Source organism: Eupeodes corollae, chromosome 1, assembly GCF_945859685.1.
Source record: "Eupeodes corollae chromosome 1, idEupCoro1.1, whole genome shotgun sequence".
NCBI classification, from domain to species: Eukaryota; Metazoa; Arthropoda; class Insecta; order Diptera; family Syrphidae; genus Eupeodes; species Eupeodes corollae.
Window position 1 is genome coordinate 287,959,920 of NC_079147.1, and position 6,301 is coordinate 287,966,220.

The 6,301-nt window shown below is 30.6% G+C and overlaps 1 non-coding gene across 1 annotated transcript; it reads left to right on the plus strand.

The window, feature by feature from the left end:
• The first annotated feature begins 5,066 nt into the window (after window positions 1–5,066).
• Window positions 5,067–5,148, plus strand: Trnas-aga (transfer RNA serine (anticodon AGA)). Its single transcript has one exon. It is a non-coding gene; the product is annotated as a tRNA-Ser (tRNA).
• Window positions 5,149–6,301: the final 1,153 nt, after the last annotated feature.

Below are 6,301 nucleotides of genomic sequence, written 5' to 3' on the forward strand. Positions count from 1 at the left end.
TTATAAAAAAATTTATTGGATAAAATTAACTCATGGACTATACTTCATTTGAAGAATTACCAAATAAGCATACAAGTTTATTTGCCTTTAACATGCCTGCATATATGTTATACCCAAAGATATAAGTAAATATTATTACAACTTATTGATATACATGGGTATTGAAATGCGCTGAACAAATTCAAACTTAAAATCTTTGAAACGTCGCAAATTGATGTACGTACATAGAAAATGTTTTCAGGGCCTGGTGAGACATTTCCGTATGATTGCATTACCCTTTGTTGTTCGTTATTGAAATGTTAGTGGGTAACTTACTATTCTTACATTTTATAAACTGTAGACAAAAAATAAATGTTTAATATTGTGTATCTTATACAAAAAATAAACCATAATTACACAAATTTTATTTCTTAGTTATGTACTTTTGAACATAATATCAGTTTTTGTAAAATATTTAAATTTCAGTTTTTGTAAAATATTTAAATTTGAGTTTAAGTTATGTATAAGATATAATAATATTGCAGAAAGCGTATCTCTATTTCTACAAAATCCATTATGGTACACTATGGCGTATGTGTACTTTTATTGATAAATTATGTTAAAATGTTTTTCCATGAGTTCCTGTATGGATATTTGGCGATAAAAGAAGTCTTATCATGGCTTAAAGAAAACGTGATATCAACAGCTTATATCCGTATTTTCTCAGTTAGTCAGGCCGCTATCAAATCTCTGGACTCTGTCTCTACAAACTCTATAACAGTCCATAACTGTCGATCATCTCTAATGGAGATGGAACAACAGTTTAATATTCACCTTTGCTGGGTGCCGGACATAGAGAAATTCCAGGTAAGCATAAGTCAGATGACCTCGACATTAACGGTACAGTGCAGCCCATCCTACCATATGTGGCACATACTGGCATACCAATTGCTACTTGTAAACTGTTGCTTATGCAAGACGCTTTGAAGAAGGCAAACACCAGGTGGAACAACATCACCATGTGTCAGGTTTCAAAAAACACCTGAACAACACTGGATTTAAAACGTTGAAGGTGCTTGCTATCTCTTAGGAAATCGCATATAAACTTGAAAATAGATGTCATAACCGGACATTTTCTATTAGGAAAGCACGGCACGCGACTAGGTGTGTTCTCAAATGACTTTTGCAGAAGCTGCATGGACGATCAAGAGGAGGAAACAGTTGTTCACCTTCTCTGTAAATAACCTGCTTTAGCTCAAAAACGCAAGAATTCTTCTTTAACAATCTAAACGATCTAAATAGTAACAGCATAATCAGCCTCTCACGTTTCGAAAGGGAAGCAAACTGGTTCCATTGAGCTTAGGAGGAAGCCTCATGATTCATGTGGTATTACAAGTGTGTCCGATTCCATCATGGACAGCCACTTTAACCTAAACTTACTTACCTTCAGTTTTTTGGAGAATATAACGTGAGACAGTAGATATCTTTGTTTTGGTGAGCAAAAATTTCCTAATTAACATTTCGATCAGAGCAGTCTGTTGATGAAGTTAGAATAAGGAACCCCAAAAGCGTTGGTAATTCGCTGTAAATTCGCTGGATTTGTGTGGCATGTGGAACTGTCTCATTGAAACCACATATTCTCTTACTCGTATTTTTTAATAGCAGGCAAAAAAAAGTCGGTTTCATATAATCATAGCAAATTGACGGTGACAGTCGTTCCATCATCTTTTTCGAAGAAATAAGGTCCAATCACACCCACTAACCAAACAATGACTGTTTGTGAATGTAATGGCATCTTTTCAATTACGCCAGAAATCTAAGAGCACTAAATACGACAGTTTCGTTTATTAACATACCGACAGAGTAAAAAATGTGCTCGTCGCCGAAGTAATTTTTTTTTTTCGAAAAACGCTGTCCATTGTCTGTAGTTCAAGCACCCATTCGACGTTTCTACGACGACGTTGTGTATGGTCAGCTGGCTTCTGTTGTTTTGTAAGCTCGACTTTATATGGATGTAGGTGTAAATCCAAATGTAAAATACACCATAATGTGTTGTAAGATATTCCTTATTTTTGTGAATGATGAAGAATCAACATATTTGACACTTTCACTTACAGCAGTGATATATTCAGTGATTCGAAAGAAACGATGATGGACAGTTTTTAAAATTGCTTCCGTAGTTGGACGATTACGTTAACCATAATCTCCTCTTAAGGCACGATATGTGGCTGTTGCAGGTGCACCATTCTTGTAGTAGGTTTTAACAATTTGTATGCATTGTGCGATAGTTAAGCGATAAATTTTCGTAAATGTCAGAATTTCAACTGAAAAAAAAATGGTTTAGGTAACAACTTAGTTTGACAGATATCAAATTTTTTAAAACCAAATTATTTATTTTAGTCAGATAAGAAAACGATCTTGAATTATATAATTTAGCCTCAACTAATCATTTATCATATAATCATTTTTTTAACAGTTTCTTTAAAAGAACAACAATTAAAGATTTGGAAACATAAATATGTTCTTGATTTTATTTCTGAGTCTTGTAACAATGAATGAACTATATATTCAACATACACCAGCAACAGAAACTATATTTTATATGTTTTATCCAATCTTATTGTAAACGTATTCACTTATTTCTATAAAATTCTTTGCAGAAAAAGAAACGGAGACAAAAATATTTAAATATTTTACAAAAAAAATACTTCCGGGTTGGTTACCATTTTCTTTTGAAAATGTATCCAAAACAACAAGATTGATTTAGTAATTCAGTTTAAAGAATATTTTAATCTATTTTATTATTCTAAGAAACTGGGGCTGTGAAATTTATTAAAATTACATTTGTTTCTTAAAATGTTTGAAACCTTAAAAAAATAATCAGAAAACGCACCTAGAAAGAATTTTGTTTTCTAAATTAATTTTCTTTCTGAATTTCTTTAAAGTTTTCACTTTTAAACCCATTCTTATTATTTTGAGTATCATACAAGTTTTTTAAATATTTGATTGTAAGTTACGTAAGTTTCAATGAAGCCTTTAGTTTAGAAGTTGTATTATCTCGAATTTGTGAAGAGAAAGTTCTTATTCTTTTGAAAAAGAAATGGAAATTTTTCGTCAAAAATACTATTATCTAAGCTTGACATATATCATTATAGTGTTTTAAGCCTTAAATTTAAGTAAAATGCATTAATAGGTTGCACAAACTTTAAAAATTAAAATGCGATTTACAGTCTCTAACGCATTTTAATCATTAATAACTTCCCATAGGAAGGTTTTGTAATGCGTCCGATTTGTCAAATTGAAAATGTTGACATTTCTCGACGTCCCTAGAGTCGAAATAAAAGGTTTTTAGAAAGATGTCTGTGCGTGCGTGTGTACGTACGTTCGTACGTCCGTACGTCCGTACGTCCTTTCGTATGTACGTCCGTACGTTAGTACGTTCGCGACGTTTTTTTCGTTCTCCATAGCTCAAGAGCCAGAAGAGATATCGATTTCAAATAAATTTTGTTATACAGATAATAAGGCAGAAAGATGAAGAAAGGGCTCAAAGATGCGGAAAGAGCGTGGGTGGTTTTTTTACCATAGCAGTTTGAAAAAATGGTGATCATTTTGGTTAACCCCAAATATCTTACGAACCAAAAACGCTAGAGACTTGAATTAAATTTTTTATAATATATTGTAACGTGATACCAAACAGGTATTTTTTTTGAAAAAAATCAATACATGTAACGTTTTTTTTATAAATCAATAAAACTGAAAAAAAAAAATTTGTCACCTACAATATTTTACGACTGAAATATGATTTCATCTCTAAAAGAATTTTGTGCAACGAAGAATAATGTTTTTGACATCTGATAAAATTTTGAGAAAAATCTAATTGACAGTTTTTTTTACAAAAAATAAAAATCTAAAAAAAACATTACTCAAAGCTCGTAAAAATTGAATATCGATTCAAATATCTTTTCAAAAACTTGAGATTAAGGCTTCAAGCTTATTTAATTTTATAAGAAATATTGTTTTCAACATTTTGAAATGTTGAGAAAAATCGAATTGACACTTTTTTACAAAAAATTAAAACGTAAAAAAAATGTATAAAAGTTGGTAAAAATTGATTTTCCACTCAAATATCTTTTCAAAACTTTGAGATATTGGCTTTAATTTACTTTCATCTTTCAAAAATCTTGTTGTCATCATTCAGTTTATGAAGCCTTGAGTGTAGGATTTAAGTTACCTGAAATTCATGTTTGCAGTTAAAGATTTTAAAGTATGAAATTAAAAACTTTTAATTATTATTTTCAAAAGAAAAATTAATATTAACATCATTTACCATTCTGCAATATACTCGCAGTGCTTTAAGCCTAGAATTTCAATAAAACACACACTCGAACTTCTATATTCCAAAGAGTCTGTTTAAAGATTGTAAATATAGGTATATTAAAAGATTTTTTTTTTACTTCAAAAATCTTAAGAGCGTTTTTTTGTTTAAAGTATTTAATGTGGTTCATTAGTTTTTGAGATAATTTAAAAACAAAACAATGGTTCTTTGCAATACAAAAATATGTTTTTATACTGGAAGAAGCCATGTCACTGTACAAAAATGGAAAAATATATGCAAATCTATTGAGCCGTTATTGAGAAAATTCGAATTTTTCATTTTTGACTTAAAATTTGGTATTGGGTCTATTTTTTTCTTGATGTTAAAAAAAAAATGAAAAAAAATTAATGTAACCAGATTTAACTTAAAACCTTAATTTCTTGGTTTGAACCAAATAGACTGAATGAAGATGTAGAGGTGAGGACAGACAGACAGAAGGATGGAATCGCCGGTCACATTTTTTCGACTTCTCTAAAATCGTAATGTCATGTTTGATTAAAATTTATAGTCATAATTTAATTTTGAATGCAATATTTACTTCCCATTTTCGTTTCAGTAAAATAAAATGAACCACTTCACATAGCTTACTTCATTTTAAATTAATTTTACATTTACATAATTTTATTATTGAAAACCATAAGCATCTACAAATCACAAAATATTAAATTAATTAAAATCACCGAGCTGTCGTTTGACAGTCAATTTTTCAGAAGCAGTCGTGGCCGAGCGGTTAAGGCGTCTGACTAGAAATCAGATTCCCTCTGGGAGCGTAGGTTCGAATCCTACCGACTGCGATGATGAATTTTTTTAGATTTTATATTTTTTCCAATTTTTCTTATCAAACACAAATAATTGTTTAGGAATTTATAAAATGTTGTTTGTATATCATTGAAATAGAAACATAAAAGACCAGCTTTTACATATAGAGTAAAGTAAAACAAAAAAACAGATGCTATAAACAATTGCTGGGCAAAGAGACAACCACACCATGTAAATGAGAATGTTTTAAAATGTTCCACATACGCCTGAGTGACCTTAAAGAAAAAAAATGTTTCTAAAGCTATTAAAAAATTTATATCGTTATTTTGAATTAAAACTATGTTTTCAATTAAATTATATATGTAATGTTATCACCGTTTACTGTGTCTCAACATTCTCAAGAAGTGTCTTTTAATCTAATTCCATTTTATTGATAATTCTTTAATAATATTTTATTCTGTTATTTAATAACTGTCTTTGATCCTACTCCAAATATTCTTTTATGCACAGAAGTGTCCCTTCATTGAAAAAGTCCAGTTCTTTAACAATAAAAGGCCTTAAAGGCTAAAAAATTAAAGATAACGACAGTAAGATGACCTCACAACAAAAAAAAACAAAACCACACATCATCATTAATTCATGTCATGATATAAAAACGTAGCAATCTAAGATTTATGCCACGCCATCAGTGCATTAAATCTGTTAACATTTTCTTTTATTTACAAAACAATTAACAACCATGTTAGATTATTTGATCGTTGCGCTAAAGCGTATTCGTAGTAATAAAAATATATATTGCCTGACACTTTGATAACCTCTGCAGTCCATATAAAACTTCACAAAATACAAAATACACGTTCCATGTTAACCAAAAAAAGTGATTTTTATGCGGCACGAAAGAGCCTCTTGAACTCCATCATCATCATCCAAAGCAATCCAATCCAATGCACTGGAACTGCACTACCACTAGTCTTAGGCTTCATTGTTGCATTTGGAATTTTCAGCACGATCTTTGGAGCGCGCCGCTCAAAACCATTTTGGCTTTAGTGCTTCACGTTTGGCAACCTAGAGAAAAAAGAAAAAAAAACCTTTTCGGAACAAACGAAGAAATATTTTTTGGTAATGAATCGAACTTGTTTCTTTACTCCATCTAAGATTCGGCCATAGGTACGAGTTAAGTTGATCCCC